Source organism: Vicugna pacos, unplaced genomic scaffold (assembly GCF_048564905.1).
Source record: "Vicugna pacos unplaced genomic scaffold, VicPac4 scaffold_20, whole genome shotgun sequence".
NCBI lineage: Eukaryota > Metazoa > Chordata > Mammalia > Artiodactyla > Camelidae > Vicugna > Vicugna pacos.
In genome coordinates, this window is record NW_027328741.1 from 76,605,250 (window position 1) to 76,616,634 (window position 11,385).

General features: G+C 41.4%; 1 long non-coding RNA gene across 1 annotated transcript in view; it reads left to right on the forward strand.

Annotated features, from left to right (window-relative positions):
* The window catches only part of LOC140694045 (uncharacterized), a 64,332-nt gene extending 53,157 nt beyond the window's left edge, over window positions 1–11,175 (forward strand). Inside the window, exon 2 of the long non-coding RNA XR_012069789.1 lies at window positions 11,026–11,175. This is a non-coding gene — a long non-coding RNA (uncharacterized lncRNA). The remainder of the gene's footprint in view (window positions 1–11,025) is intronic.
* The last annotated feature ends 210 nt before the right edge of the window (window positions 11,176–11,385 follow it).

Genomic DNA, 11,385 nt, shown 5'->3' on the forward strand with positions numbered 1-11,385 from the left:
GATTCCTTCTATTTAGAGGGTATTTGTACTCAGTTTATCGGCTTTAATCTGTTTTTGTCTTTCTTCAATATCCCTAGCAGTTGCCACCTCTTACTCCCTTCAGCAGCCTCCCTCCCAACATCTACTCTAGGAAATCAGCTGTGATGAGGGGCCCTGGGGCAGTCACAGACGATGCAAGTAAGGCAAAGAGAGGGTCCATAATTTGCCCGAGAAGATCAGCTTCAACCCCCAACAATGTGTGTCACGTCCCTGTGTTTAACTCTTATGCTAAGCAAGATAACTTTTTGTAGATTATGGTTATAAACAGATGAGGTATAAAAATACATACAAGGACACACATCTACTCTAAGATGCTCACTAACTCCACTATTTTGTTTCTACTTATTTCTATTAAAAAATATTAAGAACCTCTGCAGTCAGTATAGCAAAATGTTACTGGGCTTTAAATCCAGAATATAGAGGTGTTAAATGTGTCATTACTCATACTTATTTGTATGTTCACAATACAAAATTATTTGAAACTCCCTCTCACCTCCCCCTACTCACTAGTGGCTCTCACCTGAGCTCCCAGACCACACATCTAACAACCTTTCACTTTACCCACAGCTGAACTCATCAGTTTTCCCCCAGAACTCCCTCTGCAGCTTTCCCTCCTCAGAGCACAGAAGGACCATCATTTACCTCATTAATCCACCCAGAAACCTGGGCCTTACTCCATCCTGCATTCACAGCCAGCCTTCATCCTTTCCTTTTTACCATCTAAACATGCCTTCAATATGTTCGCTTTTAAACACTGACCGTCCCACCGCTCAAGTGGAAGCCACCAACACTGCCCACCTGGACTCACGAGTCTCCTAAGTGGCCCCACAGCCGCTCTCCCCTACTTGAGACAAATGGGACTGTGCCACTCCCGCGCTTTTTGGACTCTTTTAAGACCCACTCTTCTTAGAAGAAACTCCAAGTTCTTCACCAGGTGAAAGTCTTTGCCATGAAATTGTCTCCTCAGGGAGGGCAGGACCCGCCCTCTCCCCTCGGCCCCGCCCTCTGGCAGAGCATCAGCTTGGGAGGACCTGCTGAGCTACACCAGCCTGTATTCCAAACCTGGTCTGAGTTCTTAGCAAACTGCTTCACTTATCCATACAATTCCAAGGTAAATTAGAAAGATTTTAGATGTTGAGCTAGACTATTGATTTTGGGATTTTGCACTAGCAACCTGCAAGGACATGTTCTAAAGATTCTGTCTTCTTAAAACCACACCCAGGTTAAAGGAGTATTTGTGGAATGTCTTCGGAGGAAAAGGGACTGTACTTTTACAGGCTTTATGTTTTATAACATGAACAACCCGGACAGGGTCACAAATGGAACCGCCTCACAAGTGACAGAAGACAGGTGAGAGGCACAAAGCAACAGGTTGCAAAGATGGTAAGAGTAAACATGATTCTCCAACCCCCCCAAAAAATTTTTGAAACAACCAAAAATTCTGAATTTTAAAAGTAAAAGAGTATCATATAGAGAAATGAAATAAATAATGCTCTTCATCAGGGTTTCAAGATCTCACTCCAGAGTTTTTAGCAGGCCATACTGAATCCTAGCACAGAAAAATCAAATGGACTTGTAGTGAGAAAGTTCCAGGAAAACTGCAGTAATTCCTCCACTTGTGTAAGGACATACACTCACCTGCTGTAGGTGAATGTAAACCGCATTCTGGATAAATTCGAAAGCTTCCAGGCTCCGCTTCTGGATGCCAAGGACATGGACAGCTTGGAAGCATGCTTCTAACTCAGTCACCGGTATTTTTACACTGCAGGGGAAACGGAGGCACCCAGTCAAGAGCAGAGATGTTCCTGTCGTGTCTCACAGGCCGTGCCTCGGGGATTCAGTGCCCTGCAGCAGCCCGGCCCCAGGCAAGGACCAGCAGCGTTTTCCACCCAAGCAGGAGGGGCACTGTGCTTGAGAAAGCCCATCTCCGATGGGGGCAAGAGGGGCTGGTGGGGTTCAGTGAACCTATAAATGCCCACAGAAATATGCCTGCATTCATTCAAGTGATGCAAACAACTGTAGCAGGCTATTTAACAAAATTTCAATTGTCAGTGGAAATTTTGCCATTCCTTTCCGCTTGTCCCCTGCACTCTGAGACAGGCTTAGGCTCTCTTACACCTGCAGCTCTGTGCAATAGTTGTGAAGTCATTTTACTTTACAGATACCACGGTTCTGCCCAGGGTGATATCCAGCCCAGAGAGGTGGCCCAGGCCAATTTAAAGCTATGTGGCTTGCGTGCAGGGACAATTACAGGAGCTGGTTCCGGAGCCAGGCCCCTCCCCACCTCTGCTCCCCTCTCTCCCGAGGCCCCACTGCCAAGCACTCAGGCTCCGTGATCTTAAGTCCTACTCTTCTACTCTACTCCAAACCCTTTTCCTTTTCTTTTTTTTCCCTAATTATTCCCAGCTGGAGTGATTTTTCAATCTCAATATCTGAAAAAAATTCCTGCAGCCGAAAAAGAGGTCTCCAGAGGTCAATGCCCATATGCTGGTTCCTGAAGAGAGCCCCCTGGCTACGGGGACCCTCACCAACACTCACGGGGCATCAGAGATGTTGCAGGGTCGGCCACCCCCTACAAGAGTTTGCTGTCACCCCAATGCCTGCACAGCATCCCTGCTCACAAAATATAGTTGGTACACTTATCGGTTATTAAGAAGCAAAAATACAAAATTGCTCATATTTCTTACTAATATTATCTATGAAGCTGGAAACGGAATTGTAATAAAATGTAACAGTTTTTACCCTATGTTAAATCTGTTCCTTTGAGTTTAAACCTGTGCCCTGTTTCCTAGGCTCAGACTTGGTAGCTCTGCACCATTTGAAAAAGAAAGTTGCCTTTAGCCTGAAATCTGCAGGAAAGCCTATTCTCCTGGCCCTGATCTTTAAAAATGTTAGCTCATCTGCACTTCTGTAGAGATGGCAAGTTGCATAATAGAGAATAGCCTTTGTTTTTTTGGAGGTTTTACAGGGGTACCATGATTTGATCCACATGGACAGCTGCAAGAACAGCGGATTCAAAGGACAAACAATTCATAAAGCAAGAAGTATGCAACAACCAACCACAACCCCCCCCCTTTTTAGTATAAAAGGAGACTGAATTCTTACTTGGGGAAGATAGTTCTCCAGGACATCAGTCTGCCGTCTTCTGGGTCTGCCAGCATTGCAAGTGAAGTCACTATTCCTTGCTCCAACACCTCATCTCCCGGTTTATTGGCCTGTCATGCGGCGAGCAGAACGAGTTTGGACTCGGTAACAAAATGACTGCATTGGAGGTAGTATGTCTCCAATGTTTCCTCGTTTCCAATATGTAACATGCACATCATTTATGATCTAGTGCAAATAATTCATCAAAGACAACCACAAAAAGAAACTATACTCACCTAGCTATCAACACTGAAGTCACAACCTGTCAATTTTATATGATGTTGAACAACACAATGGAAATACCTAACATAGGGAGTTGATTCCACGGAAATAAAATTATTTCTACTCCTTCAATACTTTTTCTTTTCTTTTCTATTTTATTTTGTTTTGCTTATTGAAAGGAAAATAAAAGTCAAGTCATTTTATTTCACGTATTTTTGTTATAGCTACATTCTTTAAATACTACAAAGAGATTTAAACTGCAAAAAAAATTGTTCATATAATAGTATAAAGATATATACACAATCAATGGGGATTAGGAAAGGAATGGACATTTACTAAAAATCCACTGCAATCTTGTCTTTTACAAGCATATCCTGGAATATAAGCTGTATGATCCAGGGGGCCCCACCCCCATTCTCACTGTTGAGTCCCTTAGCAATCAACTACTAAGGCACCAGCATAGAACCATGTGATCAGTATTTTAGGAATAAGTTAGGGAATTAGCACATTCAATTCTAAAACAAAAACCCTAAAATAAATACTGAACTTATTTACAGATAAAGAAAATTGGAACCAAAAAAGTAGTTATTTCCCCAAGGTCACAAAGCTAATAACTGGTAAAGACAAGATTTGAACTCATCTGCCTGATTCTAAAAACTAAGGTGGAAATCCCATTCGACTGGGGAGGGTCCAGCAGCAGAGCCTATCACCCTATCTTTGTTCAGATCTAGCCTTAGACAGCCTGAGACAGCACCCCATTCCTATGGAACTCGAGGGCAAATGATAACAATAAGGATTTTATATCCAGTAGTTTGTTAGGTCTCATTTATATAAAGTGTCAGCAGGTCAGCAGAAAAACTCTGGAAAATATGAGTGGGTCCAGAGCTTTCTGCTGATTAGTAACTCAGTCTCTCAGGACATAGTGACCTTCCCATGAGAGGCCTCATGGACATAAACTAAAGGCAGCTGAGCAATGAAAACTAACAAGAACCTGGAACTCAAGCAAGAAGGTTCCCTGCCATCCCCCACCCAGTTGCCTCTTCACCCGCGTGGACACGATGGCAGGAGACCCAGATTCTTGTCCAAGTTACATCATCATGGATTCTCATCCATAATAATGTATGACTCTATGCCGCCTTATGTCCATTAAAACTCAAATATGATAACACCAATATCTCAGCAGAATATCTATGTCTCCACTTCCTGTCTTCTAATAGGAGAATATTTTTATGGACAAAAAGCAGAAATCCAATTTAAAAAACCATGCACGAAGCCAGGTGAAATTCTGCTTAAGAGACTGCTCTCACGCTGAGTAAATGAAAACTCAGAAAAAGTGGCCCTTCTCCCTCAGCAAATGGGAGGTAGCCTGATGTGTGTGTGTGTGTGTGTGTGCACGTGTGTGTGTGTGTAAATCAAATACAATCAATTCTGGGATGTGTACAGTTTTTTTAAGTCACTGTCATTTCATGGGAATGAGCCAACATTTAAATAATTTGAATCTAGTGTTCTGAGAGAGTCTCGGGCTCTTGGTGGAGGAGGTGAAAGGGGAGAGTGAAGGAGGAAAGAGGTACATGAAGCAAAGAAGTAAGAATACTGCCAGGGAAAGGCAAGACGTTAGTTTTGTTCTTCCTTGCACCACATACAAATTAGGGACTCGCTTTCTGCTGATGACTTATCGAGCACTGAGTTGCAGGAGAAGAGGGGACAGCTCATTGCTCACTGAGCTTGTGACTGTACGTGGCATCTTATAGACACAAATCATTTACCCTGATCAAACACTCTAGCAGCAGGCTGTAATTCTTCTGTTTTGAGAGACAACAAAGCAGGAGTTCAAACAGGATGCATAACTTGACAAAAGTCAGAGGTCCAGTAAACTAAAGAGGATTAATTCAAACTCAGATCTGAATGCAGAGTCTGATCTTCCCACTCCCAGGACTGGAAAATCCTTAACACAGGCTCCCCAGCTCCCCTGCATTGTTCCTGGCACCAAGCATTTGCCATGGCAATGGTCACCATTTCTCAAAGACACAGCGCTCTGTGCAGCAAATGACCTTGATCAGACCTTGATCATCTACCTGCCACACCCACCAGGCTTCACCATACAGGCAGGAAAGCTGGCTTTCAAGTGCATACAAAGCCATTCCTTGTCTAACCTGGGCTCTTCTGTGGTTTCTCCAGCCTAAAGGCAGCCATGAAACTGCTCACAGTTTGTACATGAGCCACACTACCTCTCTCCATCTGTCTCCCCACCTATACTACTTAGCTATGAACATTTTGAGAATCTTCGACACAAATTTTTAAAAACAAAAAAGAAAGGATTCTGGAACAACTACTTAATACTTACAATTTTAAATGACAAATTACAAAGTGAGTATTTACAAACCGAATCTTCCTTTCTAAATTTCAGTTTTAAGCGTTTAAAAATATAATAGCAAAAAATTTTCACTTACAAAATTGACAAAAACATAAACAATAATCTGGAATAAGTTAAAAAATAATGCCCATGTTCTAAATGGAGAAACTTCAGGGCTGTACTGAGGGGTAAAGTAAGAGGTGAGAATGTAGAGACATCAACAAATTGCATGGAGGAAAGCAGTTTTGTAAAGATGTAAGTTCTCATCAGAATAATTCAAAACTTATTGAAAACTCCCATGACAACTCCAATCTGATTTTTTTTTAACTTGAACAAAATATTTTGGAATTCTTCAGGAATAATAAAATCATAATACTAGACAAGAAAATTTGGGATGGAAGAAAAGAATGAAAAAAAATTCAGACTGCCAATTATTAAATAAATTTTTACAATATGTAAGTTATGGTGCTGGAGTAAGAAAGGCAGATTGACAGAAGGGAACCATGAGCTCAAAAAGAGACTCTAGTGTACATAAGTATTTTGTAAAGGTGGGATTTCAAATCAAAGAGAAAAGTATGACTTCAGTAATTGTCCTGAGACAATCAGACAATCACCTAGAAAGAATAAATACTATTCCTCTCATAAGGACCACAAGATAATTTACAGACAGTGATGTAAATATAAAAAAGTACTAATAACAGCAAATACAACACTTTGCTCTTATTAACTCAACTTACCCTTACATTAACAAGTACTATTATCATCTCCATCTTAGAGATTAAAAAAACCTACAGAGGAGATTTATTCCAGTATAAGAAATTATTTTTAAGAATAATTTCAAAGATAAAACACATAAGGAATACATTTATTATCATAAGAATATTTTGAGACACTACCAAAATTAAAATCCTCCTAAACAAAATGAAAGGCAAGAAATGACAAGAAAAAGCTCTGTGATACATGTTGTTGAAGACAAGAAGTTAATGTTCATAACATACAAAGAGCTGTCACAAAGCAACAAGAAGCTCCCCCACTTAAATGTGTGCAAAGGATAAAAGGAATCATTCATTTTAAAAAAGTCAAATGGCTAATGAGTGAAAAATGCTCAATACCTCACTGGTCATCAAATGCAAACTAAAACAATGAAAAAGCACTTTTGCTCATCATATTGGCAAATATTTTTAAAAGATATTCTATCTAGTGTCCATCTGTGGGAGAAGAAACCATGAGCGACATTTTCAGAGGATGACATGTTAATGGATATGTAAACTCTGAAAAACGTACGTACACACTGACTCAACACCACTTCTACGAATCGTTTCCTTTAGGAAAAAACAAATTTAGTCCAAAAAGATGTACCCATCAGGGCATTTACACAGCACTGTTTACAATGGTGGGAAGAAAAACTGAAGTGAAATCATATCCAGCAATAGAGAATTGGTTACATAAGTAATTGTGCATCTTTTCATTCCCCTATGGAAGGAATTTCTAGAGTTACTTGAATGGAGTCTGTGATGAATGTAAATGTCACATCCAGGGACTAAATTTCCAGAAGCCTTAACTAAAGGAATACTCATAAAAGATCACAGGAATGTCTGTACAAGAAGGATGCCAGTCAAATATCCTTTCTGACAGTGGAAAATGGAGAAAACTTAACTGTCCACCATCAAGACAATGATGCGGTAAATCACGACGAGCTGCGAGCAATGAGGGAGCCGGCGTTTCGCCGTGGTCCAGGGCCTTGTCCACAGCATTCTCTCACCAAAGGTGTGCGTGGGAAAGAGACCACACCCGCAAATCAGGAGACCCCTCCACTCTATCTGAAAGGACCGTGTGAGTCTGGAGTGGGAGGACGTCTATGATATACACCTGAGTGATTAAAGCGAGCTGCAGAAAAACATATAGTATGGTCTCATTTTTAAATAAAGCATATATACACACACGTATACATGGAATTCTCATATGTGTGTATATATGTATGTCATAGGCATAAAGGTCATGAAACATATATATCAAAGTTTCAACAGTTTTTACTCTTTGGAAATAAGGGGAAGGGAGGTAGGGCCTTCCTCTACCACCACAGTTCTCTTTTCAGTATTTCAGTTAATTATACTTGGAATTTAAAAGTTTATTTAAGTCCGAAGTAAAATGGACAATGCCTCCACAAGACAGAATGCTATACTGGTCATCAAAAATCATGCCAGAGGAGATAGAATATTGTAGAAAAACATATAAAAAGCCGAATGGAAAATGGAGGTGTCCACACAGTAAACAGTCACAGAGTGCTCTCTGGTTTTTTATGACAGAGGTGATCCACACTGATGAAAATATACGTTAACGTGTTAATTATTATCTTTGAATAGCGGGACAAGGATAGCCTCTTTTGCCCCCTTTTTCAGAGTTATTATTTTAAATGCACATTCTTTTTCATCTGAAAAAGGCATTTGTAGGTGTGTAGTACTATGCATTGGAGAATAATACAAGAATACTTAGAGAAACAAGTAACTAGGAGACAAAGCAGCAGCATCACACAATGTAGGACGGGCGATCCTGATTAACACCAGGCAGTTACATAAGGACCCACAAAGTGAGAGCACCTGCTGTAACAGGGCGTGGCCCCCTTCTATTTGTCAGCAGTGTCTTCAGGGCTGAGGCAGTTCTGAGCACGGCCAGTGTCAGTGCTGGTGTCTTGATTGATGCTACTGGGGGTGAGGGCACCTGCAAGCCGAGAGGAAGAACAGAAATCATCCTCTGCCTTTTCTGTCTTGTTTCTTTGTTACTTTAAAAGAGAGCCATATATAAGATAAACCGTGTATCTCCCCAAATGAAATTTCAGTAATGAAACCGTTTTTAAAGACTTCACAGCTTATATTCTGCCTATAACTGTCTTTTCAACAAAGATCATATTTATTAAATGTTAATTAACTCAGTTAATTAACTCCCTGTTGAAACATTCTAGTAAAGAACATGAAATGCAGTATGTAAAAGAACCACACCTGCAGTGACTAGCTCAGCTGTCTTGACGGCAGTGCAGTCAGCCCCCACCATCCCGTGGCCCTGAGCTCCTGATGCTGGTAAGAGATTACGCTGCCGCCTCAGATGGAGAGAAACGGTGAAAGCATTTCTTGAACCCTACAGCACTGACAAAACATAACTGACAAATCCCAGGCCCCTTTGAGGCTCTCATTTTCTGTTTCTGGCCAACCCCCATCAATGAGCAGAACCACCCAATCCCCGAGCCATGGGACTCACGTGGGAAGCAGTTTTGGAGAAATTTCCAGGTATAGAATGTAACCAACTATACATAGAACTCTGAAAAAAGAAAAGATGCCATACTCTGATTTTGGAAGACACTCAAAATATTCTCCTAAGCCTTAGTAGCTGGAAAGGCTGGGCTTCTTCTAAGTCACTTATTTATTTCACAGCCAGTAAGCATCTCCCTCAAATCCTGCTTCCCTGTGTCTGCTGGGAGCTTGAAGCACACTGCTGCTGTCGATCTTATAAGTCACATGGCAGAGGCATGTGTCTCACGCCTGCAACCCTCACACAGGCTCGCCTCCTAGCCTCACTGTCTGAACTGGGCCCCATTTTCTCACCTGTTTATTTGGTATCTGTTCTTCTGTAAGCTACCTGAAATGCGTTTTGGAACATGTCAGAAGAAGCAGTGGGTTGAGAAATGGACAGATTGAGAGGTGAGAGATGGGCAGACAGAGAGAGAGACTCCAAGAAAAGGGGAACAAATAAAATTTCCTATGCAAAACCCTCTTCTAATCAGGGAAGGAAACCACCACGGAAAAGTGTGAAGAGGCAGGTAGCTTAGGACTGTTTCCTGGATTCCATGAAAAGTAACACCAAGAGATGAGAGGGTAGAACTTTAAATAGTAAAAGAAAAAAAGCACGCATGCTTGAAAAATATATCTACAATATGTACTTTCTAAAGAATAGACTGAAATCAGCAGGACCCAATAACATTATACTTGGGTATTTACAGAAGTGAGAATCCCATCTCCAAACCACAAGGCATCCCTTCAGAGCACTGACAGTCTACATGGGGCGGTCATAAAGCCATCACCGCAAAAGCTATGCTACCCTGCACTTACGAGGAATGAGCAGCTGTGCTCAGGCTGCCCACGCGCGTCATTTACACCCCACAGCACCTCTACGGGGGGGACGCCTAGCGAGCCCCGTCTCTGCAGGACAGAAAACCAGTTCTGGAGAGGCTAAGCCGACTTACCAGTTCTCCATCTCACAGGACTGGTCTCTCCAGAGCAGGACACGAACTCGGACCCACGATTGTAACCATGGTACTACAGTGCTTTATGTGCTGTTTGTGTGTATAATACATTTGTTTCTATCACGAAAGGTTATTTAATAAATGATCGGTTGTCTTGTCTATCTCATTAGCTCACAATCAATCTTTATACTGTTGAATTGTACTCTTTTCCCCTGAAGAAAGGAACGGAAACAGCGGGGGTCAGAAAGAGGTGGGGCTCCATTCTTTATCTGGGATCTCATCTCATCGAAGTCCCCAAACAGGGAAAAGGAGCAAATGTTCTCTTTATCTTTTAAAGAGAGGGCTCCAGTGATGGTGACTTATTCAATTACAAAATCAAGGCTGGGGAAAGGGCACATGCAGCAACTAGAGCAGTATCAGCTGTAGGAAGGTCAAAAGTGCTCACGGGAGGGCTCAGGGGGCAGCCTCATTTAATTTCAATCAATAAAACAATAACAAACTCTAAAAATACTGGCCTACAATGGATTAGCTCTTTCTTGACATCTAGCAAGTTTCCACAGCCCACATGTAACATTATCGGGAACCAGTGAAAGGAAGAGTCCACAGACAAGGAAAATCAATGCCACAGGCAGGCTGAAACCCAGGCTGGAGTTTAGGAAGAGAAAGGGCATAGTTAAGAACTGGGGAAAGGCTGGGGAAAAAAATCATCACAAGGACTCTCAAGCATCATCCAACAATCATATAATCATTCATTCAAGAGAGAGTTACTGAGGTCGTACTCTGTGCAAGATTGTACAGCGGGTGAAGCAAGAGCGCAGCGTCCATGGTGGCAGCAAGTTGTGGGGCTCAAATACACTTCTGATCCCGGTACCTTGCACACTTGTCCTCAATATAAAGGCAAAGATAATTAAAGTAAAATAATACTCTGTAAACTCAAAGCATTGTTGAAAAAAAAGTTAAAGAAGACCTAAATACCAGGACAGACACTCCACACACATTCCCCTATCAAAAGAAAGTGCTCTTGGAATGGCAGTGCTCCCCAGAGCGATCCGTCTATTCAACGTGGTCTCGATCACAATCCCAGCGGGCTCCTCTGCAGAAACTGACTATCTGCTGCTACAATTCATATGGGAATTCGAGGATCTCAGTAACCTATACGTACTTGAAAAAGAAAAATTTGAGAGGACTTATAATTCTCAATTTCAAACCTTACAACTGTATCTCCAGGTGAGATTAGAGGCCATTGTGAAGTTATTACTGTGTTAATCCTTATTTACTAAATTCTCTACAATGAATATTACTGTTACAATAAGAAAAATAAAAAGTAAGTTATCCTTTAAAACATGCACACCAATTCATTCATTGGGAAAAATTATTCTATCAATTAAGAGAT